Here is a 26983-nt window from a genome sequence, read left to right on the forward strand (position 1 = left end):
GGGTATCCAATGGCACCTGCCTGGGTGCCTGTGTTTAGGGGATCTGATGGTATGTATGTTGGGGTGTCTGAGACCACTGGAGAGGTATATGATTCATTTTTCCCAGACCCGCCTTTCTGAAGTCTATGCTGCCTCTTTTTTGTTGTTGTTATTTTGAGACAGAGTCTTGCTCTGTTGCCCAGGCTGGAGTGCAGTGGCATGATCATAGCTCACTGCAGCCTGGACCTCCCAGGCTCAAGTCATCCTCCCACCTCAGCCTCTGGAGGCACGATCATAGCTCACTGCAGCCTGGACCTCCCAGGCTCAAGTCATCCTCCCACCTCAGCCTCTGGAGGAGTTGGGACCACAGGCAGGCGCCTCCATGCCCTGCTCATTTTAAAAAATGTTTTGTAGAGATGGGGTCTTGCTATGTTGCCCAGACTGGCGGTCCTGAACTCCTGGGCTGAAGTGATCCCCCCACCACTCCCTGATGCTGCTTCTTTTTTCTCAGGTGACAGACCCTGCCCTCTCCATTTCTTGGACTCTCCCCGCTAAGACTCCCCACCACTGGGAGTGCCCCCCTTAGGTACCTCCAATCCTAACGAGCCCGTAGGAGCCCACTGACAACCCCTCCAGGCATCCGTTGATTCTTCCAAAACACCCCCAGCTCCACTGTCCTCCCTTGGGGTCCCCTTAACCCCGCTATCCTCCCTCGGGGTCCCCCAACTCTGCTGTCCTCCCTCGGGGTCCCCCCAACCCCGCTGTCCTCCCTTGGGGTCCCCCAACCCCGCTGTCCTCCCTCAGGGTCCCCCTAACTGTGCTGTACCCCCCTTGAGATTCTCCAAACCGCTGTCCTCCTCAGGACTCCCTCCCCAGCCCCGCTAATCACCCAGGCTTCCATTAACGCCACAAAACGCCCACCTAACCCTGCTGCTCTCCCTCCGGATCCCCGCAACCCAGCTGTCCCCTCAGAGCCCCCGGCCCTACTGACAGCCAAGCTCGCATTGATCTCCTTCAAAAAGCCCCCCAACCCCGCTGACCCGCCCCTCAAAAGTCGCCCTCACCCTCGCCGCGAGCACCCTCCCACTTCGGTGCCCGCGCCTCTCTCAAGGCCGAGCCGACGCCTCCTCCCCGCGGCTCGGGGAGCAGCAGCCCCAGGTCCCCGGGAGCGCCCCGCCCTCGAGGGCACGCCTCCTTCCGGGTCACGCCCTCTGCCCCGCCTCCGAGGCGGGATCGCGCATGCGCTGCTCTCCTCGCGCGGCTTCCCGCTTCCGGCTCCCAGCTGCTAGCTACTGTGGATTCGGGGAGGCCGGGCGGAGGCGTCGGAGGCGGCTGCGAGAGTGGCGGAGGAGCTGGCGGAGAGCGGCAGAGGAGCTGGCGGAGAGCGGCCTGCGCGCGATCGGGCCGAGGTGAGGACGGCGGCGGGGCGGTCCCGAGGAAAACGGGGCTCAGGAGGGGGCCCTCGGTCTCTTCAGGGGGTGGCCTGGGGCGCGGGACCCCCGGGGCTGCCTCGGGCCTCCTGCCGGCTCCTGGGGGACTTCTCCAGGCAAGCGAACGGGTGCTGGGGTGCAGGCTGCTCCTTCAATGCATGGAGGCTCTAGGCGGCGATTGCAGGGTGCAGAGGTGCAGACGATGCCCGCCGGCTCCGTCCGAGCCCCAGCCAGTCCTGGGGTGCTGCGGCTTACTCTCCTCCAGGAGAGGAGAGGAGGGGTCACTCGGGCCCCAGCCTCTGCTCCTCGGTCAGGAGGGCCCGGGGCAGGACCAGGGATGGAATGGAACCCACCACAATACCCAGCACCGTCGTATTTCAGGGCTCCCGGGAGAACCCTCACACCCCGGAGCAGACAGCCCTCCCTGGCAGGGAGCGTTTGGGTGCAAAATCGTGAGAACTATCTGTGCCATGGGGTTTAGTTTCTTGTATAAGAACTCAGTTGGTGCTTTCATTGCGGACGGGAACGAGAAGCTTTCCCCTGGTCCTTGTATGTTTCGTTTTGTTTTACGTTTTTAAATTCCAACTTTTATTTTAGATTGAGGGGGTACATGTACAGGTTTGTTACCTGGATATATTGCGTGATGCTGAGGTTTAGGGTGTGACTGATCTCGTCACCCAGGTACTGAGCATAGTACCCAATAGTTAGTTTCAACCCTTGACCTCTTCCTTCCCTCCCCGCTCTTGTAGAGCCCAGTTTCTGTTGTCTTCTTTGTGTCCATGAGTACCCAAGGTTTAGCTCCACTTACAAGTGGGAAAGAGCGGTATTTGGTTTTCTGTTCCTGCGTTAATTCGACTAGCACTTGAGTGTTTTGCTGTAGCTATCTGCCCCTTATCTCTTGCTCTGTTGAGATTAAAGCCTGGACCACAGGATTAAAAAACATTCTTAAAGTTTTACCACGGAAGCGAAGCGGCCAACACACCTTTTCCCCTTTGCCTTGTTTTCGCGGAGATGAAGCTCCAGCCAGTAGCTTTGAAGGGCCCCATTCTCTTCCCATTGACCAGAGAGAGAGTTCAGGACAGTATAGACAGCCCAGTGGCCAAGGGATGAGTTTTGCAGGTGTCTGAGTGAATGATTAATCCTCCAGCTGTAAGAAGTGTCAGGAGAGGCTGGGCGCGGTGGCTCAAGCCTGTAATCCCAGCACTTTGGGAGGCCAAGATGGGTGGATCACGAGGTCAGGAGATCGAGACCATCCTGGCCAACATGGTGAAACCCCATCTCTACTAAAATACAAAAATTAGCCGGGCATGGTAGCGGGCGTCTGTAGTCCCAGCTACTCTGGAGGCTGAGGCAGGGGAATCACTTGAACTCGGGAGGCAGAAGTTGCAGTGAGCCGTGATCGGGCCACTGCACTCCAGCCTGGCGACAGAGCAAGACTGTCTAAAAAAAAAAAAAAAAGAAGTGTCAGGAGCACAGGCTTGAGGTCAGATCCGAGCTGGGTTCTGGTCCCAGTTCCACCACCTGTTAGCCGCGTAACTTCACTAAGTTTCCGTCTTCCCATCTTTAAAATGGGAATAAGGGTTGGTTGGGGTTTCTATGAAGTAATCTGTGTAAGGTGCATCACAGAAGTGTCTGGCATATGGCAAACTTTCCATCAGTATTATACATCCTTTGCATATGCGAATGCTCCCAGGCTTGGATGTTTGGGTTAACATTCCAAATTATAAAGAGTTTGGAAAATTTGAGCATCTCGGATGTTGTTTGGACCGAGTCAGGGTTTACGCTTTATCAGTAGTTTCCTATTTCTGTAAGTCAGCAAGCCTTTTTGCGAAAAAAAAAAAAAAAAATGAAGATGTGTTTGTTCTAGAGCAAAAAAGAGCAAACAGCTGGCAGGCATAATACATTTCGTTTTTGTAAACGTTACTTTGTTTTGGTTTATATAGCTTATTTCGTTTTTGTTTTCTTCTGAAATTAGTATGTGATTTTACTTAAAATTTTTTTTTTTCTTTTTAGAGACAGGGTCTCACTCTGTTGCCCAGACTGGAGTGCAATAGCACAATCATAGCTCACTACAGCCTCGAACTCCTGGGCTCAAATAATCCTCCTGCCACAAACTCCCAAGTAGCTGGGACTACAGGCACGCGCTTCCACGTCTGGCTAGTTTTTAAAATTTTTTTGGGCCGGGTGCGGTGGCTCACACCTGTAATCCCAGCACTTTGGGAGGCCCCGGGGGCAGATCACGAGGTCAGGAGATTGAGACCATCCTGGCTAACACGGTGAAACCCCGTCTCTACTAAAAATACAAGAAATTAGCTGGGCATGTTGGCGTTTGCCTGTAGTCCCAGCTAGTCAGGAGGCTGAGGCAGGAGAATGGCGTGAACCCAGGAGGTGGAGGTTGCAGTGAGCCGAGATCGTGCCACTGCACTCCAGCCTGGGCAACAGAACAAGACTCCATCTCAAGAAAAAAAAAAAATTTTTTTTTGTGGGGTCTCGCTATGTTGCCCAGGCTGGTCTTGAAGTCCTGGAGTCAGGTGATCCTCCCACCGCGGCCTCCCAAAGTGCTAGGATTACAGGCGTGAGCTGCCACAGCCTATGGTTTTTGTTTTTGTTTTTTTAACTGACAGATAACAGTGTATGTATTTATCATGTGCAACATGACATATTCTTGAAAAATGCAAGAGGAGTGGATGTTAATTACTTTCACCACAAAAATGAGAGCTATGTGAAGTGCTACATTTGTTACTAAGCTAGATTTAACCATGCCATTGTGTATATATACTTCAAAGTGTGTTTCCTTTTTCTTTTTTCTTTTTTTTTTTTTGAGACGGTCTCGCTCTGGCGCCCAGGCTGGAGTGCAGTGGTGTGATCTTGGCTCACTACAACCTCCGCCTCCCAAGTTTGAGCAATTTTGCCTCAGCCTCCCAAGTAGCTGGGATTACAGGTGTGTGCCACCACGCCCAGCTAATTTTTTGTATTTTTAGTAGAGGCGGGGTTTCGCCATGTTGGCCAGGCTGATGTCGAACTCCTGACCTCAGGTAATATCCCCTCCTTGGCCTCCAAGACAGCTGAGATTACAGGCATGAGCCACCACGCCCGGTCATATTTCATTTTTAAATGGCATACCTTAGAGAAGCAGAAAAGAGACCGGGCACCATGGCTCACACCTGTAATCCCAACACCTTGGGAGGTCGAGGTGGGCAGAGAGGCCAGGAGTTTGAGACCAGCCTGGCCAACAGGGTGAAACCCCATCTCTACTAAGAAATACAAAAATTAGCTGGGCGTGGTGGCCTGCGCCTGTAATCCCAGCTACTTGGGAGGCTGAGGCAGGAGAATCGCTTGAACCTGGAAGGCAGAGGTTACAGTGAGCCGAGATCACGCCATTGCACTCCAGTCTGGGCAACAGAGCTAGACTCTGTCTCAAAAAAAAAAAAAAAAAAAAGAAAGAAAAGAGATTCTTTGGTTCTTTCTCTCTTTCTTGCTTAAATCGACTTGAGAATGTCCCCACTTTGAAAGGGGAAGTAGCACATACATTGTTTCTGGCATAGCTGTAGTATAATTTTCATTCTTGTCACACAGTAGCAATTACGGCTTCAAGGCCATTGCCCTTTGTGGGCCAGGGCCGTGGTGACTGGCTGTGCCTCCCTGGGTGTTTACCTAGCACATGTTTAACATAGTTCAGATCGTGTGTCAAGATCTCCCTCATTCTCACTCATCCTGGGTCATGTTTCCATCTCTTCAAACTCTATGACTTACAAAACATTTTTGCTGCCACCTCCTGAAAATCATTTAAAAGCCCAGAGACCTTATATGAAGTCCAGCCAATCGCTGTTTCTTTGTTATTTGTTAGGTAAACTTTACTTTCCCCCTGAGATGGTCAAGAACTACTACTGTGTTTTGAAAACTCTCTCTCTAGGTGCAAAACAGCACCAGTGGAAGCCCCGCAGCTGCCTGGAGGAATTTTTTTGGGGGAGGATTGTGGCTGACTGGGTGAGGGAGGGAAACTGGGTAAAATAATGTCCTCCGAGAGCATTCGGTGACAGCAGTTGTTCTCATTTTTGTGATGCAAATTAAGTTGTATGTGAACTAAATTAAGTTCGCTTTCTTCTCTGCTTTTGTCAGAGATAGATTCATAGTTTCAACTGAGTATAGAGTTCTAGTCTGATTATGTTCAATATGTTCAAAGCAGTGGATACACTAATGTTTTTTTTCCTTCTTTTTTTTTTTTTTTTTTTTTTTTTTTTTTGAGACAGAGTTTTGCTCTGTCCCCCAGGCTGGAGTGCAGTGACGTGATCTTGGCCCACTGCAAGCTCCATCTCCAGGTTCACGCCATTCTCCTGCCTCAGCCTACCGAGTAGCTGGGACTACAGGTGCCTGCCACCACGCCTGACTAATTTTTTGTATTTTTAGTAGAGATGGGGTTTCACCATGTTAGCCAGGATGGTCTCGATTTCCTGACCTCATGATCCGCCCACTTCGGCCTCCCAAAGTGCTGGGATTACAGGCGTGAGCCACCACGCCTGGCCTTTTTTTTTTTTTTTTTTTTTGAGACAGAGTTTCGCTCTTATCACCTGGGCTGGAGAGCAGTGGTGCGATCACAGCTCACTACAGCCTCGACCTCCTAGGCTCAAGCAATCCTCCCACTTCAGCCTCCCAAGGAGCTAGGACTATAGGTGCGTACCACCGCGCCCAATTAATTTTTGTATTTTTGTGTGTGTGTTAGAGATAGGGTTGCCCAGGCTGGTCTCAAACTCATGGGCTCAAGCGATCCTCCTACCTTCGTCTCCCAAAATGTTGGTATTATAGATGTGAGTCACCATGCATGGCTTCATACACTGATTTATGGTCATATGTTGAAAAAATATATATTCTAAAGGTTTCACTAACAGTACACGTTTAACACATTGTGGATGGTGGATGGTTACATTTTTAATTCACGTCACTTTTTTAATACAGCAGCTTTATTGAAATATAATTAGCACAGCATAAAATTCACCTTTTAAAAGTGTACCATTTGGTGTGTTTTAGTATATTCACAGAGTTAAGCAACAGTCATCAGTATTTAATTCCAGGACATCTTATTATTTTTTTAAAAAAACAGTTAGGGTCTTGCTGTGTTGTCCAGGCTAAATGCAAACTCCTGGGTTAAAGTGTTCTCCTGCCTTAGCCTCCTGAGTAGCTGGGACTACAAGCATCGGCCACCATACCTGGCTCAGTTCATCATTCTTATGGGTGGGTTTCAGGAGGAGAGAAAGTGAAAAGAGGGAGTTGGTCTGGAGAAAGTCTCAGCTCAAAAATGAAAACAAAAATTGGCCGGGCACAGCAGTTCACACCTGTAATCCCAGTACTTTGGAAGGCTGAGGCAGGAGGACTACTTGAGGCCAGGAGTTCAAGACCAGCCTGGATAGCATAGCAAGAATCCTATCTCTACAAAAAATTGAAAAATTGGCCAGGTGTGATGGCTCACACCTCTGGCCCCAGCTACTTGGGAGGCTGAGATGGAAGGATTGCTTGAGCCTGGGAGGTCAAGGCTGCAGAGAGCTGTGATCACACCACTGCACTCTAGCCTTGGCAACAGAGCAAGACCCTATCTCTAAATAAATAAATAAATATTTATAAATGAAAAGAGGGAGTCCTGAGCAGGTGCTCTCTCATTGCAGTGTGGGATGGAAGGAGGGGAGGACCATGTCAGATTACTTGGCAGGAATCTAGCATCATCTTGCATACAGGGACATCCCAGTTACACTCTGTGTATGGATACCTCTAATTTGCTGACGTTTCATTTGAAGAGCAAAATTGAATTTAGAAACAATAGTAAGTTGGGAAGTTATCCACAATGGGGATTACCAGACTCATTAGTTCCCTTACAGGGGTGAAATGGATAGTGACGGACCAGGTAGAATGTAGAGCAAAGGATTTCAGCATCCCTGGGCGCTGGAGGCAGCAAGGGATCAGCTCTGTAGCGCTGACAATGCCGGGGTGTGGTGGCCAGTGGTGGGTCCGTGTGACCCTTTGTGATGTCCACTTGGGGGCTCCTAACCAATGAGGTTTTGTTTGTTTTGGTTTTGAGTCAGGGTCTTGCCCTGTCCCCAAGGCTGGAGTGCAGTGTCACAATCATAGCCCACTGCAGCCTCAACCTCCTGGGCTCAAGTGATCCTCCCACCTCAGCCTCCCAAATAGCTGGAACCACAGGCACATGCCATCACGCCTGGCTAATTTTTTTTTTATTTTTTGGAGAGACAGGGGTCTTACCATGTTGCCCAGGCTGGTCTTGAACTCCTGAACTCAAGCAATCTGCCTGCCTTGGCTTCCCAAAGTGCTGGGATTATAGGCATGAGCCATTGTGCCCATCCCTAAGAGAGATGGGAAGATGGAAAAATTGGAACCCTCATACACTGCTGGTGGGAATATAGGTTGGTGTAGCTGCCTTAGGAAACAGGCAGTTCCTCAAAAGCTTAAACCTTGAGTTAATGTAGGACCCAGCAATTCTGTTCCTCTGTAGATTCCTAAGGCAAATGAAAACGTAGGTCTACACAAAAACTTGCAGAGGAATGTTCATAGTAGCATTATTCCAAGTAGCCAGAAAGCAGAGACAACCTAAATGTTCATCAGCTGAGGAATGGATACATAAAATGTGGTCCCGCCATACTGTGGAATATTACTTGGCCGTGAAAAAGAAGTTCTGATACACAGATGAACCTGGAAAAAACTTGCTCAGTGAAAGAAGCCAGTCCCCAAAGGCCACCTGCTGTAGGATTCCATTTATATGAAATGTATACAACAGGCAAATCCACAAGGACAGAAAGTGGATTAGTGGTTGCCACAGGCTGGGGGTAGTGGAGTGGGGAGTGATGGCCAAGGTAATGGGGTTTCTTTTTGAGGTGATGAAGGCATTCTAAAATTGACTGTAGGCTGGGCGCAGTGGCTCATGCCTGTAATCCCAGCACTTTGGGAGGCCAAGACGGGCAGATCACAACGTCAGGAGTTCGAGACCAGCCTGGCCAACATGGTGAAGCCCAATCTCTACTAAAAATACAAAAATTAGCCAGGTGTGGTGGCGCGTGCCTGTAGACCCAGCTCCTCGGGAGGCTGAGGCATGAGAATTGCCTGAACCCCAGAGACGGAGGTTGCAGTGAGCTGAGATCCTGCCACTGCACTTCAGCCTGGGCAACTGAGCGAGACTCTGTCTCAAAAAATAAAATAAATAAATACATAAAATAGATTGTGATGACAGATGCAGAACTCTGTGAACATACTAAGAACCATTGAATTGGATGCTGTCAAAGGGTGAGTTGTGTGGTATGATAATTCTATCTCAATAAAGCAGTTACAAAGAGAGGAAGAGATGGAATAAGAACTGGAAGCACAGTGGCAATGGGACAGAATTTTAAGGAATGGTTTGAGACTGAGTGGCAGGAGGACTGGGGGGTAAAGCTAAGAGAACCCTAAAGGAAAGGGGACCAGCTTGCCCCATAAGTGGTGTGGGGCTAGGTTAATAGATTGCCTAATGCCCAGGAGATGTCAGTGTGCCCATGTGCTGGTCCCTGCCATGTAGGAGCACGTAGGAGAAGGTTACAAAGTGTGTCTGTGCCATCCAATGTGACAAGGTGAGAGCCTCGGAGCAGGTATAGCCCAGGCGTGACCCAGAAAGCCCTCTTGACCAGCTGCTGCTGGCCAAGATAATTATATGATCACAATTTATATTATATTATAGCAAATTTAAAATTGGGATAATGTGATTCACATACCACAGAACTCACCCTTTTACAGTGTACAATTCAATGTGTTTGTTTTGTCTTTTCTAAGACAGAGTCTCACTCTGTCACCCAGGCTAGAGTACAGTGGCGCGATCTCGGCTCACTGTAACCTCCGCCTCCTGGGTTCAACTGATTATCTTGCCTCAGCCTCCCAAGTAGCTGGGGCTACAGGTGCAGGCCTCCTGACCTCAAGCAGTCCGCCCGCCTTGGCCTCCCAAAGTGGTGGGATTACAGGCGTGAGCCCACCACACCCGGCCAAATCAGTGATTTTTACTATGTTCACAGAGTGGTGCAGCTGTCACTACTATAATTTCAGAACATTGTCATCACCCACAAGAAAAGCTCACACCCATAGCTTTCACTGCCCATTCCCCCACCCTCCCAGCCCCCAGCGGCCACGACCCTACTTTCTGTCTCTAGATCTGTCTATTCTAGACTTTTCATATCAGTGGAATCTTACAGTATACTTGATGTATTAATGTGACTTCTTTTACTTAGCATAACGATTACAAGGTTCATTTACGTTGTTGCCTAAACTTAGCTTTTTCTTTCTTTTTTTTTTTTTGAGACGGTCTTGCTCTGTTGCCCAAGATAGAGGAATCACAGCTCACTGAAGCCTTGACCTCCTGGGCGCAAGCAATCCTCCCGCTTTGTCCTCCTAAGTAGCTGGCACTACAGGTGTGTGCCACCGTGCCCAGCTAATTTTTTATTTTTTGTAGAGATGAAGCCTTGCCGTGTTGCCCAGGCTGGTCTTGAACTCCTGGGCTCAAGAGATCCTCCTGCTGGGCTCAATGACTCACACCTGTAATCCCAGCACTTTGGGAGGCCAAGGCAGGCAGATCACCTGAGGTTGGGAATTCAAGACCTGCCTGGCCAACATGGCAAAACCTCATCTCTACTAAAAATACAAAAATTAGCCAGGCGTGGTGGTTGGTGCCTGTAATCCCAGCTACTGATGAGGCTGAAGCAGGAGAATCGCTTGAACCCGGGAGGCGGCGGAGGTTGTAGTCAGCCGAGATTGAGCCAGTGCACGTCAGCCTGGGCGACAGAGCGAGACTCCATCTCAAAAAAAAAAAGAGATCCTCCTGCCTCAGCCTCACAGAGTGCTGGGATTATAGGTGTGAGCCACTGCACCTGGCCTAGTTATTTGTAATCTGTAAGAAGAAATGTGAAGGAATAGTAAGGAGCACCTTGCCAGAGGCAGGTACGGGCTGCCCTCGGGCCGTTTCACTGAGTTGACCTGACCTTGTGTGTTCATTGTTGATCCCTTCCCTGTCCTGGCTCCAGGGAGCCAGTTAGATGCTCGAGGAGCTTCTTGGGCTGCGTTCTCTGTTGTCCTGTAAATACCGACTGATCTGGATAACAGTTGTCAAGTCACAAAAAGGAGAAACACAGTTAGGTAGAAACCCAAAGCAAACCTGCTCTGCGAGGCTGAGGCAGGAGGATCTCTCTCTTTTTTTTTTTTTTTTTGAGATGGAGTCTCGCTCTGTCAGCCAGGCTGGAGGGCAGTGGCTTAATCTCGGCTCACTGCAATCTCCGTCTCCCGGGTTCAAGTGATTCTCCTGCCTCAGCCTCCCCAGTAACTGGGATTACATGCGCCCACCACCACACCCGGCTAATTTTTGTGTTTTTAGTAGAGACGGGGTTTTGCCATGTCTCTATTAAAAGGCCTTTTAGATAGATCGTGGAGCTAATCCGACCTGAACATCCCAGTCCTGGAGTATTTTAGCATGAGGATAGCTTTCTGTTGGTCTGGAAGGTTCGTTCGCCTGATGGTTGGGCCTGAAGACAGGGGCCTCTGGGACTCTCTTGTAGCTCCTTCAGATGGGTGCATTTTGTTTTGACCAAAAACAGAACATTCTATACCGTGATCCAATGGGCACACGTACAATAATAGGATGCAAAGTGTTACCAAACCGAACTCACCTTTATTGTGTGCGACAGACTCGGGTGCTTTATTTTTATTTTTATTTTTTTGAGATGGAGTCTCACTCACCCAGGCTGGAGTGTAATGGCATGATCTTGGCTCACTGCAACCTCTGTGTACTGAGTTTAAGAGATTCTCCTGCCTCAGCCTCCCCAGTAACTGGGATTATAGGTGCCTGCCACTATGCCCAGCTTATTTTTTGTACTTTAGTAGAGACGAGATTTCACCATGTCAGTCAGGCTGGTCTCAAACTCCTGACCTCAGGCAATCCGCCCGCCTCGGCCTCCCAAAGTGCTGGGATTACAGGCGTGAGCCACCGCGCCCAGCGACCTCTTCCAACTTCTAAAAGGTGGCCCCAGGGATTCCTCGGCTTGTAGCCACGTCATTCCACACCGTCCGTGGTCACGTGGCCTTCACCTGTGTGTGTGTTTCCCCTCTGTATCTGTGTCTCTAAATCTCCCTCTCCTTTCTCTACACAGACACCAGTCATAGGCTCTAGGGCCCACCCTAAATCGAAATTTCATCGCGAGATCCTTAACTAATGACCTCTTCCCCAGGCTCTCTTTCCAAAGAAGTCCATATTCCAGGGTTCTCAGTGGACATGAATTTTGGTGGGACACTGTTCAGCCCACTTCAGGAACCTCCTATTTCTAGCGATTTGTAAACAACAAATTTGTTTTGTTTTAGTTTTTGTTTTTGAAACAGGGTCTTGCTCTGTTGCCCAGGCTGGAGTGCAGTGGTGCGATCATAGCTCACTGCAACCTCTACCTGCCAGGCTCAAGCAATCCTCCCGCCTCAGCCTCCTGAGTAGCTGGGACCACAGGCATGCACCACCACACCTGGCTAATTGTTGGTTTTTGTAATGCTATTTTGTAGAGATGGGGTTTCACCATATTGCCCAGGCTGGTCTTAAACTCTTGGGCTCAAGGGATCCTCCTGCCTCAACCTCCCAAAACACTGGGATTCCAGGTGGGAGCCACCATTCCCAGCCTAGAACGAGTTTACAAGCTATTGGTACTCATTTCTTAGGCTCTTTACAACACAGTGATTTTCCAGTATTTTGAAGTTGAAGTAAATGTAGAAGGTCTCACTCTTTAGAACCAGTTAATTGCAGAGAGGAAAGAGGAGGTCTTCAGGAGAACACCAGATTCTTTTTGTAGTTGTTGTTATTGAGACGGAGTCTCTCTCTGTCACCTAGGCTGGAGTGCATTGGCACTATCTCAGCTCACTGCAACCTCCACCATCCGCTTGGGTTCAAGCGATTCTCCTGCCTCAGCCTTCCAGGTAGCTGGGATTACAGGCACGTGCCATCACGCTTGGCTAATTTTTGTATTTTTAGTAGAGACGGGGTTTCACCATGTTGGCCAGGCTGGTCTCAAACCCCTGATCTCAGGTGATCCACCCACCTCGGCCTCCCAAAGTGCTGGGATTACAAGCGTGAGCCACCACACCTGGCCTCCAGATTCTTTTTGAAAAGCTTCTAAATCTGAATTCTCTGTGAATATAATTTGCCAAAACATATGAGTAGGAATCTGATATTACAGTCTGTCAAATGTCTGGCCACGTGCCTATACTCCATATAATCTTTTCCTTCCCCTGCATTCAAATACCACCTTCATCAAACACAAAAGTGTTATAGATTCAGAGAGGGCAAAAAACAAAGCTGTACCAGCTGCCTTCCCCTGCACCTAGCTTACGAGCTGACCTTGAGACACAGGATATGTTAAAATATATTCAAGCTCACACTGTTGCAGTTCTAAAAGGAATGCTAATGAAGGTCTTTGCAAGGTTCTGGAATTTTCCTAGCGTAGGAGCTGGTTGCTGACTTATATTAATAGTTATAGCCACCTGGCACAGTGGCTCACGCCTGTAATCCCAGCACTTTGGGAGGCTGAGGCGGGCGGATCATGAGGTCAGGAGATTGAGACCATCCTGGCTAACACGGTGAAACCCCGTCTCTACTGAAAAAAAAAAAACAAAAAACAAAAATTAGCCGGGCGTGGTGGCGGTCGCCTGTAGTCCCAGCTACTTGGGAGGCTGAGGCAGGAGAATGGCGTGAACCCGGGAAGCAGAGCTTGCAGTGAGCGGAGATCGTGCCACTGCACTCCAGCCTGGGCGACAAGGCAAGACTCCGTCTCAAAAAAAAAAAAAAAAAAGTTATAGCCATCATACTCAGGATGGTAGGGAACTTGAGATGCTCAGAAACCAACCACTGGCCAGGCATGGTGGCTCACGCTGGTAATCCCAACAACACTCTGGGAGGCCAAGGTGGGTGGATCACCTGAGGTCAGGAGTTCGAGACCAGCCTGGCCAACATGGTGAAAACCCCGTCTCTACTAAAAATGCAAAAATTAGCCGGGTGTGGTGGCGGGCGCCTGTAATCCCAGCTACTCAGGAGGCTGAGGCAGGAGAATCACTGGAACCCAAGAGGTGGGGGTTGAAGCGAGCCGAGATTGAGCCACTGTACCCCAGCCTGGGTGACAGAGTGAGACTGAGTCTCAAAAAAAAAAAAAGAAACCAACCTCTTTGCTACTTGTTTGTGGCCTGTTTGCTCCCAGAATGGGCAATTTCAAGCGTCTGGAATTCAGTAATGACTTTGCACAGCGAATCCACTTTGCCACTCCTTTTATTCCGGTTCCTTCTGCACATCAGGGATAGAGCATTGGGAGTTCCCAGACTGCATGAGCCCAGCTGGTTGCATTTGAATTCTTGGAAATAGGCTCTCCCTTCCGGAACAAACCAATTAGATATAGTAGGCCAGGGGCCAGCAAATTTTTTCTGTTAAGAGCTAGGTAGAGGCCGAGACGGGCGGATCACGAGGTCAGGAGATTAAGACCATCTTGGCTAAAACGGTGAAACCCCGTTTCTACTGAAAATACAAAAATATTAGCTGGGCGTGGTGGCCGCACCTGTAGTCCCAGTTACTCGGGAGGCTGAGGCAGGAGAATGGCGTGAACCCAGGAGGCGGAGCTTGCAGTGAGCCGAGACCGCGCCACTGCACTCCAGCCTGGGCGACAGAGCGAGACTCCGTCTCAAAAAAAAAAAAAAAAAAAAGAGGTAGTAGGCTGGGTGCAGTGGCTCACGCCTGTAATCTCAGCACTTCAGGAGGCAGAGGTGGGCAGATCACTTGATCCCAGGAGTTGGAGACCAGCCTGGGTAACATGGTGAAACCCCATCTCTACTAAAAATACAAAAATTATCCAGGCATTGTGGCTTATGCCTATAATCCCAGCTACTTGGGGGGTGAGACAGGAGAATTGCTTGAACTCGGGAGGTTGAAGTTGCAGTGAGCCGAAATCGCACCACAGCCTCCAGCCTGGATGACAAAGTGAGACCCTGTTTCAAAAAAAAGAGAAAGAGCCAGATAATAAATATTTCAGGCTTTGCAGGCCACATAGCCTCTGTCACAGCCACTCAACTCAAAAGAAGCCACAGACAACAGAGAAACAAGTGGGTGTGGCCGTGTTCTGATAAAACTTTATTTACAAAAACAGGTGGCCAGCCCACAGACAGTAGGGGTTCACCAGCCCCTACAGTAGACTCATCATTTTTACAGTTCTGTTTCTAGGGCCACAATGGCCTGACTGTAAATTTGGCGAGGGATGCGGGTTAGGGAACAGGAGGCCCTCACCTGTCTCATGAGCTCAGCAGCTGTGTCCCAGGTTGGCCTCTTCACAATCTGGGCCCATCCATGAGCAGCAGCTCCCGGAGGGGCCCCTCTTTATCCTGCAGTGTGTTTTCTAAGGGAGTAATGATCTGTTGTGGTATTTGCAAGCCTGGGGGTGTTCAACATAGAGTTTGAGTCCCCCCAGATTAAAACAACAAGACCGGCTGAGTGCAGTGGCTCATGCCTGTAATCTCACACTTTGGGAGGCTAAGGCGGGAGCATCACTTGAACCCAAGAGTTCAAGACCAGCTTGGGCAACATAGTGAGACCCCATCTCTACAAAAAGAAATATATAAACTTAGCCATGCGTGGTGACTACAGGTAGGTAGTGTGCACCTATAGTCCCAGCTACTTGGGAGGCTGAGGCAGGAAGATCGCTTGAGTCCAGGAGTTCGAGACTGCAGTGAGCCGTGATTGCACCACTGCATTCCAGCCTGGGCAAGAGCAAGACCCCGTTTTTTGTTTTTTTTTTTGAGTTGGAGTCTCGCTCTGTCGCCCAGGCTAGAGTGCAGTGGCGCGTTCTCGGCTCACTGCAAGCTCCACCTCCTGGGTTCATGCCATTCTCCTACCTCAGCCTCCCAAGTAGCTGGGACTACAGGCGCCCACCACCTCGCCCGGCTAATTTTTTGTATTTTTAGTAGAGATGGGGTTTCACCGTGTTAGCCAGGATGGTCTTGATCTCCTGACCTCGTGATCCACCGCGTCCGGCCGACCCTGTTTCTTAAAAAAAAAAAAAAAAAAAAAAAAAGACTTAATGGCAGTCCCAGTCCATGCTGTGGAAAGGTTGGCCTCTGCGAGAGTTTGGATTAGATTGGAAACTAATGAAGAGTCTTTTTTTTTTTTTTGAGATGGAGGCCACTCTATCATCCAAGCTGGAGTGCAGTGGTACAATCTTGGCTCACTGTAACCTCCACCTCCTGAGTTCAAGCTATTCTCCTGCCTCGGCCTCCCAAGTAGCTGGGATTACAGGCGCCTGCCACCACCTCCAGCTAATTTTTGTATTTTTGTATTTTTTAGTAAACGTGGGGTTTCACCATGTTGGCCAGGCTGGTCTCAAACACCTGAACTCACACTTGAGCCAAGGCCCACCTCGGCCTCCCAGAGTGTTGGGATTACAGGCGTGAGCCATCGTGCCTGGCCTGTGAGGGGTTTTTCTTTCTTTCTTTCTTTCTTTTTTCTTTTGAGATGGAGTCTCACTCTGTTGCCTAGGCTGGAGTGCAGTGGTGCGACCTCAGCTTACTTACTGCAGCCTCCGCCCTCCAAGTTCAAGCGATTCTCCTGCCTCAGCCTCCCAAGTAGCTGGGATTACAGGTGCCTGCCACCACACCCGGCTAATTTTTTTGTATTTTTTTTTTAGCAGAGATGGGGTTTTACCATGTTGGCCAGGCTGGTCTTGAACTCCTGACCTCGTGATCTACCCGCCTCCGCCTCCCAAAGTGCTGGGATTACAGGCGTGAGCCATCATGCCCGGCCTGTGAAGGGTTTTTCTAAGGTTCACCAGCCCTGACATCATTTCAGTTCCCTTTTTCCAGAAATGCAGTGCCCTTGAATAGTTTCCCCACCCATTGAAGGCAAACAGGTTTTTTTCTGGCATTCTGCACACCTGTTTTTCTGCCCTGCCTTCCGCCTGTGACTGATTGCTTTTGATCTGCTGAAAGAGAAACCCCCGGCCTCTCTCAGGTGTTTGGTTTCCTCTGTCCTTCTTAGAGTCACCTCTGCTGACATTTATTTGCTGTTTATTTCCCACATTAAAATTGTTGGCTTGAAATATATATATATATATATATATATATACAGATATATACGCGTATATATGTATATATATACACATATGTATGTATATATGTGTATATACACACGTACGTGTATATATGTGTATATACACACGTACGTGTATATATGTGTATATACACACGTACGTGTATATATGTGTATATACACACGTACGTGTATATATGTGTATATACACACGTACGTGTATATATGTGTATATACACACGTACGTGTATATATGTGTATATACACACACATATGCATATATATGTGTGTGTGTATATATACACACATACATACACACACACATATGTATATAAATCTTCCAGCTTTCTGGAAGATTTCAGCTATGTAACTAGACCTGAATTAATCTTTTCAGAATCAGTCTTCTTTTCATCAAAATGTGGTTCACGCCTGTAATCCCAGCACTTTGGGAGGCTGAGGCCGGCAAATCATCTGAGGTCAGGAGTTCAAGACCAGCCTGGCCAACACGGTAAAACCCCATCTCTACTAAAAATACAAAAATTAGCTGGGTGTGGTGGCATGCACCTATAATCCCAGTTACTTGGGAGGCTGAGGCACGAGAATCGCTTGAACCTGAGAAGCAGAGGTTGCAGTGATCTGAGATTGTGCTATTGCACTCCAGCCTGGGCGGCAGCTTGAGACTCCATCTCAAAAAAAAAAAAAAAAAGGTTTTTCACCCTTGTCATTTTGATTTCTGCCCAGTCAATAGAATTAACATAATTGTTTAAAAGATGCCACGCACTGCCCTTCCTGAGAAGGCCTCAGAGGGTGGAATAGTTTTGCTGGGACCTCTTATACTTCAGCATCTGGCCTGTACCCAGTGTCAAGAGAAATACTCACAAGGCAGATGCTTTTTCAGCATCTGCAATATCTATAGGTGATATTGAAGGTCCCTCCATCCTGATACCAGAAAATAGTGTGAAATTTGCACAAAAGGAAGCAGAGGATCTCAGAACAAGCCTGGGCAGCGCAGGGCCTCTCCACATGAGACCTGGCCTTAGGCACTTTCTTTTGTCAGATATGTTAAAAATGAAGTTGCACACCAAGCTTCTCTCTTTCCTTCCTGTTCCTTTCCTCTACCTCTTCCCCTTCCCTTCCCCTTCCCCTTTCCCTTTCCCTCCGCTCCCCTCCCCTTCCCTTTTCTTTTCTATTTCTTTTCTTGACAGAGTCTTGCCCTGTTGCCCAGGCTGGAGGGCAGTGGTGTGATCTCAGCTCACTGCAACCTCCACCTCCCAGGTTCAAGCAGTTCTCCTGCCTCAGCCTCCCAAGTAGATGGGATTACAGGTGCACACCACCATGTCCAGCTAAGTTTTGTATTTTTAGTAGACTTTCACCATGTTGGCCAGGCTGGTCTTGAACTCCTGACCTCAAGTGGTCTGCCCGCCTTGGCCTCCCAAAGTGCTGGGATGACAGGTGTCAGCCACCGCGCCCAGCCAAGTGGCATCTTTTTTTAAAAAAATCATTTTTTAAGTGCACAGGTTGGTGGCATTAAACACATTCACATTGCTGATGCCACCATCACCACCATCCATCTCTAGAACTTTCTTCTCTTCCCAAGCTGCAACTCTGTCATCATAAAACACTCACTCTCCATCTGCCTCCCCAGCCCTTGGCACCCACCATTCTACTTCCTGTCTCTATGAATCTGACAACTCTAGGGACCTCCTAGAAGTGGAGTCACATACGATGTATTCTTTTGTGACTGGCTTATTTCACTGAGCATAGTGTCCTCAAGGTCCATCTGTGTGTCAGAACTTCCTTCTTAAGGCCGAATAATATTACAGTGTGTGTGTATGTCACGTTTTGTTTATCCATTCATCTATACATGCACACTTATTTCCACGTTTTGTGTTTTTTTGTTTGGTTTCTTTTCTTTTTTTTTTTTGAGATGGAGTCTCGCTCTGTCACGCAGGCTGCAGTGCAATGGCGTGATCTTGGCTCACTGCAACCTCTGCCTCCCGGGTTCAAGCGATTCTCCTGCCTCAGCCTTCCAAGTAGCTGGGATTACAGGGGCGCGCCACCACACCCGGCTAATTTTTGTATTTTTAGTGTTGGTCAGGCTGGTCTCGAACTCCTGACTTCGTATTCCGGCCTCCTCGGCCTCCCAAAGTGCTGGGATTACAGGCGTGAGCTACCGCACCCAGCCTATGCTAGACTTTTTTAGGAACCACCAAGCTGTCTTCCATAGCAGCTGCCCCATTTTACCTTCCTACCAGCAGTGTATGAGGGTCCTGGTTTCGCTGCCTTCTCACCGAGACACGTAATTTTCTGTTTTTTAAATTATACCATTTTAGGCCAGGAACAGTGGCTCAGCCTGTAATCCCAGCACTTTGGGAGACCAAGGTGGGCGGATCACCTGAGGTCAGGAGTTCCAGACCAGCCTGGCCAACATGGCAAAACCCCGTCTTTACTAAAAATACATAAAGTAGCCGGGTGTGGTGGCAGGCGCCTGTAATCCCAGCTACTCAAGAGGCTGAGGCAGGAGAATCACTTGAACCCAGGAGGTGGAGGTTGCAGTGAACTGAGATCGAGCCACTGCACTGGAGCCTGGGTGACAGAGCAAGACTCTGTCTCAAAAAAAAAAAAAAAAAAGGAAATAAAATAAATTATACCATCTTAGTGGGTGTGAAGTGGGCAGTTTTGCTTTGCGTTTCCCTGGTGACTACTGATGTTGAGCGTCTTTTCATGTGCTGACTGGTCATTTGCATCTCTTCTTTGGAGACATGTCTGTTTACATCCTTTGCCCATTTGTGAATGGGAGTATTTGTTTTTTATTGTTGAGTTGGAGGAGTCCCCTTACTAGTTGCATCTGACACTATAGGATCTTGCAAGAACTGGAAAGCAAGTCACAGTTTCCCGTGACCTTTGGCATTTCAGCCAGCGAATCAGGATCAAACACATGGAAATAGAAAGCATCTAACCACGTCCCACACCATATTTTTGAGGGCAGGATCAGAAGCACGCAGAGATATTAAGATAGTTATGGGCTGGGTATGGTGGCTCATGCCTGCAATCCCAACACTGTGGGAGGCCAAGGCAGGAGGATCGATTGAGCCCAGGAGTTCAAAACCAGCCTGGGCAACATGGCAAGACCCTGTCTCTACCAAAAAAAACACAAAAAACAAAAAGCTTTTTTTTTTTTCTTTTTTTTTTTGAGACAGAGTCTTGCTGTGTTGCCCAGGCTGGAGTGCAGTGGCACGATCTCGGCTCACTGCAAGCTCCACCTCCTGGGTTCATGCCATTCTCCTGCCTCAGCCTCCCAAGTAGCTGGGACTACAGGCGCCCGCCACCATGCCCGGCTAATTTTTTGCATTTTTAGTAGACACGGGGTTTCACTGTGTTGACCAGGATGGTCTCGATCTCCTGACCTCGTGATCCGCCCGCCTCAGCTTCCCAAAGTGCTGGGATTACAGGCGTGAGCCACTGCGCCCGGCAAAAAAATCTTTTTTAATTAGCCGTGGTGGTGTGCACTTGTAGTTCCAGCTACTTGGGAGATAGGGAGAAGGATTACTTAAGCCCCAGGAGTTTGGGGCTGCAGTGAGCTATGATTACACCACTATACTCCAGCCGAGACTGTCTCCAAAAAATAAACAAACAAACAAGATGGTCGTGAGGTAATCATCTTTTAGCCATGCTCATCGGTGGATGGAAGTTCACAAAGCTGTTAATTAATGGGCTGATGTTAACTTAGTAGGAAGCCACCCACGGTTCTGTCCTCTGCTGTGTCTCGGTCAGTCATTTAACTTGTAATTTGGGAAGATAAAGATGTAGAAAGCTTACTTATCAAAGCTGGAGATGACAGACAGCTATAGGGGTGGCTTTAATCACCAGGTGACAGAGTGAGTACTGGGATGCTTAGATTCCTGCGCGTGGGTCTAAATCAGGGTTTCCCAGCCTAGATACTGTAGGCATTTGGGGCCGGATCATTCTTTGGAATGGGACCGACCTGGGCACTGCAGGGTGCTGAGCAGCATCCCTGGCCTCCACCCACCAGATGCCAGGAGCACCCCTCTTCCCCCTCACTCCCATAGCAACCAAAAATGTCTCCAGACTCTGCCAAATGACCCTGGGAGCAAGAATCACCCCTGGTAGAGAATCGTTGGTCTAGATAAGCAACCATATAAGTACAGGATGGGGAAATAGAACCTCTTGACAGCTTGTGAGGAAACAACTTCGGGGTTTCAGTTGATCGTTTTTTTAAAAAGTCATAACAATACTAGTTTGAGGGCCAGGCGTGGTGGCTGATGCCTGTAATCCCAGCACTTTGGGAGGCCAAAGCGGGCGGATCACCTGGGTCAGGAGTTCGAGACCAGCCTAGCCAACATGGTGAACCCCATCTCTACTAAAAATACAAAAATTAGGCTGGGCACGGTGGTTCACGCCTATAATTCCAGCACTTTGGGAAGCTGAGGCAGGCGGATCACAAGGTCAAGAGATTGAGACCATCCTGGCCAAGATGGTGAAACCCCGTCTCTACTAAAAATACAAAAATTAGCTGGGCATGGTGGTGTGTGCCTGTGATTCCAGCTACTCTGGAGGCTGAGGCAGGAGAATTGCTTGAACCCGGGAGGTGGAGGTTGCAGTGTGCTGAGATCGCGCCATTGCACTCCAGCCTGGCGACTGCGAGACTCTCTCTCTCAAAAAAAAGAAAAAAACAAAAACAATAAAAATACAAAAATTAGCCGGGTGTGGGGGCAGGTGCCTGTAATCCCAGCTACTCAGGTGGCTGAGGCAAGAGGATCATTTGAACCCAGAAAGCAGAGGTTACAGTGACCCGAGATCATGCCACTGCACTCCAGCCTGGGCCACAGAGTAAAATTCCATCTCAAAATAAATAAGTAAATAAATAAATAAAATAATACTAGTTTGAGCCAGTGATTATGATACAACTGTGTTCTCCCCTCCCCCAAAATAAAAACCACTCATGCCATTCAGCTATTCTGCTCCCAAGACCGCTTTCAACAAAGCTGGACCCAAGGACCTTAGTTCCATCCCTTATCCCATTGAATCTCCAGGCAGCTCCATTAAACCACCTCCCTAACCCTGCTCCTGGGCACTCCTGGGTTCTCCCGGGCTTCAGGTAGCACCTTAGGCCCAAATTTCCATCCCTTGCTTAGAGCGCCCTCCTGAGCGCCACACCCCTGTGCCAGCGGCTGCCTGCTGCCGAGCTCGCCACTCTGCCCCCCACTTCATGGCCCCTGCACCACCCCTCTCTGCCACTCCACCCTGCCCTCAAGGTCCAGGTCCCCCTGCGTCCACCAGCAACCCCTTCCAGTGTGCCCTGCTCCCCACGCTGCAGCCATCGTTTCTAGAAGCAGAGCTCATCCAATCCTCCACATAAACCTTTCCGTGGCTTCAGGTTCAATGACAAAGTGACTCTCCAAGGGCCCCCAAGGCCCACGGCAGAACCTCCTGGAATAAGACATTCCCTCCACCCTGCCCTTTCCTTTCTCTGACCGGTCCAGACCAGGTCCCTCCCAGACGTCCTCTCTCTCCCTCCCTCCCTGAAGCGCGTATTTGTTAAGCACCCACCCACCACGTGACAGGCCTCGTGCCAGCCATGACCAGAGAGACCCGCAGCTCCTGGAGTTTCCCTTCTAAATAAACAAAACTACAGTTGAGCCTTGGGATTTGCAGAGTCAGTGTTTACTCTTTTGAAGATATACCCAGGAGTAGAATTGCTGGATCGGATGGTAATTCTTTGTTTAATTTTCACCCGCTTGCTAAAATTTCTCTGTAACCGCAACATGAATCCATTCATATTGGTGCAGAGTGGAGAAAACGTGGAGTTCCCACACAGGTTCCCAGCTGAGGCTGAGCGAGGCGACACCCCACCTTCTCATTCAGCCTCTCACGCTGTAAACACATGCCCTGTCGAAGGTCTATGGAGTACCACGGTTTTCGCATTGGTGTGCTTCTTGTTGGTGATGTTAATGTTGAAAATGACCACTAGCTGGGCGAGGAGGCTCATGCCTATAATCTCAGCACACTGGGAGGCCTAGGCAGGATGATTAGTTGAGCCCAGGAGTTTGAGACCAGCCAGCCTGGGCAACATAGCAAGACCCTATCTCTAAAAAAAATTTTTTTTTAATTAGCCAGGCATGGTGTCACACACCTGTGGTCTCAGCTACTTGGGAGGCTGAGGCAGGAGGATCCCTTGATTCCTTGAGCCCAGGAGTTCGAGGCTGCAGTGAGCTACGATCACGCCACTGCACTCCAGCCTGGGCAACAGAGACCTCATCTCTAAAATAACAATATAATAATAAATTTTTAGAAAATAAAATGACCTTCAGACGTAGTGCTGCAGTGCCAGCAAGTGCCCCTGAGTGCAAGGAGGCAGTGATGTGCCTCATGGAGAAAATTCCTGTGTGTGTGTGTGTTTTGGGGTGGATGATATTTTATTTGGGTTGTTTTTGTTTTTTTTTTGAGACAGAGTCTTGCTCTGCCACCAAGGCTGGAGTGCAGTGGCACGATCTTGGCTCACTGCAAACTCTGCCTCCCGGGTTCGCGCCATTCTCCTGCCTCAGCCTCCCGAGTAGCTGGGACTACAGGTGCCCGCCACCACACCCAGCTAATTTTTTGTATTTTTAAGTGGAGACGGGGTTTCACTGTGTTAGCCAGGATGGTCTCGATCTCCTGACCTCATGATCCGCTCGCCTCAGCCTCCCAAAGTGTTGGGATTACAGGCGTGAGCCACCATGCCCGGCTGTTTTTGTTGTTGTTGTTGTTGTTTTTTGAGATGGAGTCTCACTGTTGCCCAGACTGGAGTGCAGTGGCACCATCTCGGCTCACTGCAGCCTTTGCCTCCCAGGTTCAAGCGATTCTCCTGCCTCAGCCTCCCAAGTAGCTGGGATTACAGGCACACACCACCACACCTGTGTAATTTTTGTATTTGTGGTAGAGACAGGGTTTCACTATGTTGGTCAGGCTGGTCTCGAACTCCTAACCTCAAGTGATCTGCCCGCCTCAGCCACCCAAAGTGCTGGGATTACAGGTGTGAACCACTACACCTGGCCTGGATGATATTTTAAACAAGGTGGCCTCTGGGGCTTCACTGAGAAGGTGGGCAGGTCAGACAAGATGGCTTACCACCTGTAATTCTAGCACTTTGGGAGGCAGAGGGAGGAGGACTGCTTGAGGCCAGGAGTTCAAGACCAGCCTGGGCAGCATAGCAAGACCCTGTCTCTATTTCAAAATTATACATTTAAAAATAAAAGTTGGCCCAGCACAGTGGCTCACACCTGTAATCCTAGCACTTTGGGAGACCAAGGCGGGCAGATCACTTGAAGTGAGGAGTTGGAGAGCAGCCTGGCCAACATGGCAAAACCCCATCTCTACTAAAAATACAAAAATCAGCCAGATGAGTGGCGCGTGCCTGTAATCCCAGCTACTTGGGAGACTGAGGCATGAGAATCACCTGAAACCAGGAGGCAGAAGTTATAGTGAGCTGAGATCGCACCATTGTACTCCAGCCTGCATGACAGAGGGAGACTTGGTCTCAATAAAAATAAAATGAAAAAGAAGATGGGGACAGGCAGAAGGAGCAGCAGCCACAGGGGCCCAGTGGGATGGTGACATGTTTGGAGGAGGCCGGGGTGGGTGGAGCCAGGTGGCCCAGGAGAGTGGGAGAGTGAAGGCTGGTGGTAGCTGGTGAGGAGATGGCCTGGGTGGGGCCAGAGGTCCTGGACTCTCTGTAAGGGGCCAGAGGTCCTGGACTCTCTGTAAGGGGCCAGAGGTCCTGGACTCTCTGTAAGAGACCAGATGGTACATGCCTTGGGCTTTGTGGGCAGCATAAGGTCTCTGGTGCATATTTTTGCTCTACCAAAGGAGGTGCTGGATTTGGCCCTGGGGCCATAGTTTGCTGACCGCTCTTGCAGGTCACAGTGAAGACAGGTTCCTGGGGAAGGTGGGAGCCATGGCAGGGCTTTGAGCAGAGGAGGGACATGCCTGACTTGGTTGTTAGTTGAATCATTCCAGCAGCTACAGAGGAAGTGAACTGTAGTACAAATAGTCAAGGAAAGTATTTGCTTTGTGTCAGACAGCATTCCAGAATGTTCTCTATCACAGCCAACCCCCAGAGAGGGCATTACTGGTTTTTTGTGTTTGTGGGGTTTTTTTGTTTTGTTTTGTTTTGTTTTGTTTTAAGGCAGGATCTCACTGTCACCCCAGCTGGAGTGCAGTCGCACAATCACAGCTCACTGCAGCCTAGAACTCCTGGGCGCAAGCGATCCTCCTGCCTCAGCCCCCCAAGTAACTGGGAGCACAGGCGTGCACCATGCTTGACTAATTTTTTACTTTTTGTAGAAATGGGGTTTTGCAATGTTACCCAGACTGGTCTCAAACTCCTGGGCTCAAGCATTCCTCCCACTCTGTCAGTGACAGGTGGCCACTCTGTCACCTTCGTGCCACCTCAGCCTCCCAAAGTGCTGGGATTACAGGTGTGAGCCACTGTGCCCATGGGGAAAATGGAGGCAGGGTGCAGTTAGGTCCCTGGCTCTGGATCTCGGAGGTGGGGGTTTGAGCCCGGGCAGCGTGGCTGCAATGTCTGTTCCTAGCACACCTGCCCTCTCTGCCCCGGCACATGTGGCTGATGGAGTCGTTGGTGTGGATTCAAGGGGGAGAGAGGGAGGAGAGGAGGTGAAGGTGGCACTCATTGACGGCTCTTTTGAGTTTCCACAAATACTTGTTTCCTGGAGAGTCTTTCCTTTCAGACATCTGCTAGTCCACCTGGCGCCTGTTCAGTAAGCACCAGGGAATGGAAGGGCCTCTCCCTTCATTTCTGCATTGCAGGTGTGTCTGCTCTCCAGCCCCCAGCAGCCCCTCACCCCAGGTGCACCCGCACTCGGCCCCCATACCCCAGATGTACCCATACTCGGCCTCTGTACCCCAGATGTACCCACACTCGGCCTCTGTACCCCAGATGTACCCACACTTGGCCTCTGTACCCCAGATGTACCCACACTCGGCCTCTGTACCCCAGATGTACCCACCCTCGGCCTCTGTACCCCGATGTACCCACACTCGGCCTCTGTAACCCGATGTACCCACACTCGGCCTCTGTACCCCAGATGTACCCACACTCGGCCTCTGTACCCCAGATGTACCCACCCTCGGCCTCTGTACCCCAGATGTACCCACCCTCGGCCTCTGTACCCCAGATGTACCCACACTCGGCCTCTGTACCCCAGATGTACCCACACTCGGCCTCTGTACCCCAGATGTACCCACCCTCGGCCTCTGTACCCCAGATGTACCCACACGGCCTCTGTACCCTGATATACCCACACTCGGCCTCTGTACCCCGATGTACCCACACTCGGCCTCCGCACCCCAGGTGCGCCCACACTCGGCCTCCACACCCCACGTGTGCCCACACTCGGCCCCTGCACCTGGCTGTGCCCACACTTGGCCCCCGCACCCCAGATGCACCCACACTTGCCCCCTGCACCCCAGATGCACCCACACTCAGCCCCTACAACCCAGATGTACCCACACTTAGTCCCCACACCCCAGGTGCACCTGCAGCTCCTTCACCACAGCCTGGGCAACCCATCCCACTGTGAAGGGAACTCCCGGCCTCCAGCCTGTCTCAGAAGGACCCCTCTCTCCCTACCCTTGCCTGCTGCAGGACAGGCACCACCCTAGTCTTGCCCTGAAACCCACCCTCCCTCAAAACCCTTTTCTCTTGAAGGGTTTCCTTTTCTCCATCGGGCCAACCTAGCCTGAACCTCACGGAGGATTCTCCACACACTCCAGACCTGCCGTCTCGAGCACTGAGTTGCGTAGGGCGTGTTGCAGTCACTCGGGAAGGTGTCGGGCAGGGCACTTTTCCCCAGGACAGACTTCTGAACCCCGAGCCCATGCAGGTGGCCCTTACCTCTTCTGCGTCTGTGTTTTGAATACACACCCTCCACCATAGGAAGCTGCCTGGAGGGTGCACCCCAGGTGCACCCACACTTGGGCTCTGTACCCCAGATATACCCACACTCGGCCTCTGTACCCCAGGTGTACTCACACTCGGCCCTCATACCCCAGGTGCGCCCACACTCGGCCTGCACACCCACACTCGGCCCCTGCACCCCAGGTGCACCCACACTCAGCCCCCACACTCACACTAAGCCCTGACAACAGCCTCAGGCCAGCTGAGCTCTCAGAGATTGGCAACTAATCAAAAAAGGCCAGCTCTCTCTATATATTTTAGAGATTGGGTCTTGCTGTATTGTCCAGGCTGGTCTTGAACTCCTGGGCTCAAGTGATCCTCCTGCTGCAGCCTCCTAAGTACAGGTGGGACTGGGGCTACAGGTGTATGCCACCATGGCCAGCTGAGCAATTATTATTATTTTGAGACAGGATCTTGCTCTGTTGCCCCGGCTGGAGTGCAGTGGCACAATCTGCAACCTCCACCTACCAGTTCAAGCAATTCCCGTGC

At 50.0% G+C, this 26983-nt stretch overlaps 1 protein-coding gene across 4 annotated transcripts in view; it reads left to right on the forward strand.

Annotated features, from left to right (window-relative positions):
• Positions 1 to 1203: 1203 nt before the first annotated feature.
• ARHGEF18 (Rho/Rac guanine nucleotide exchange factor 18) overlaps positions 1204 to 26983 on the forward strand; it is a 96985-nt gene continuing 71205 nt past the window's right edge. For 2 of the 4 annotated variants that reach the window (XM_063700911.1, XM_019015678.4), the window contains exon 1: positions 1204 to 1388. The gene's annotated coding sequence lies outside the window, so the exon portion shown is untranslated. The remainder of the gene's footprint in view (positions 1389 to 26983) is intronic. The other 2 variants (XM_031004198.3, XM_063700910.1) reach the window with 2 other exon arrangements.

The sequence above is a fragment of the Gorilla gorilla genome, chromosome 20 (assembly GCF_029281585.2).
Source record: "Gorilla gorilla gorilla isolate KB3781 chromosome 20, NHGRI_mGorGor1-v2.1_pri, whole genome shotgun sequence".
NCBI classification, from domain to species: Eukaryota; Metazoa; Chordata; class Mammalia; order Primates; family Hominidae; genus Gorilla; species Gorilla gorilla.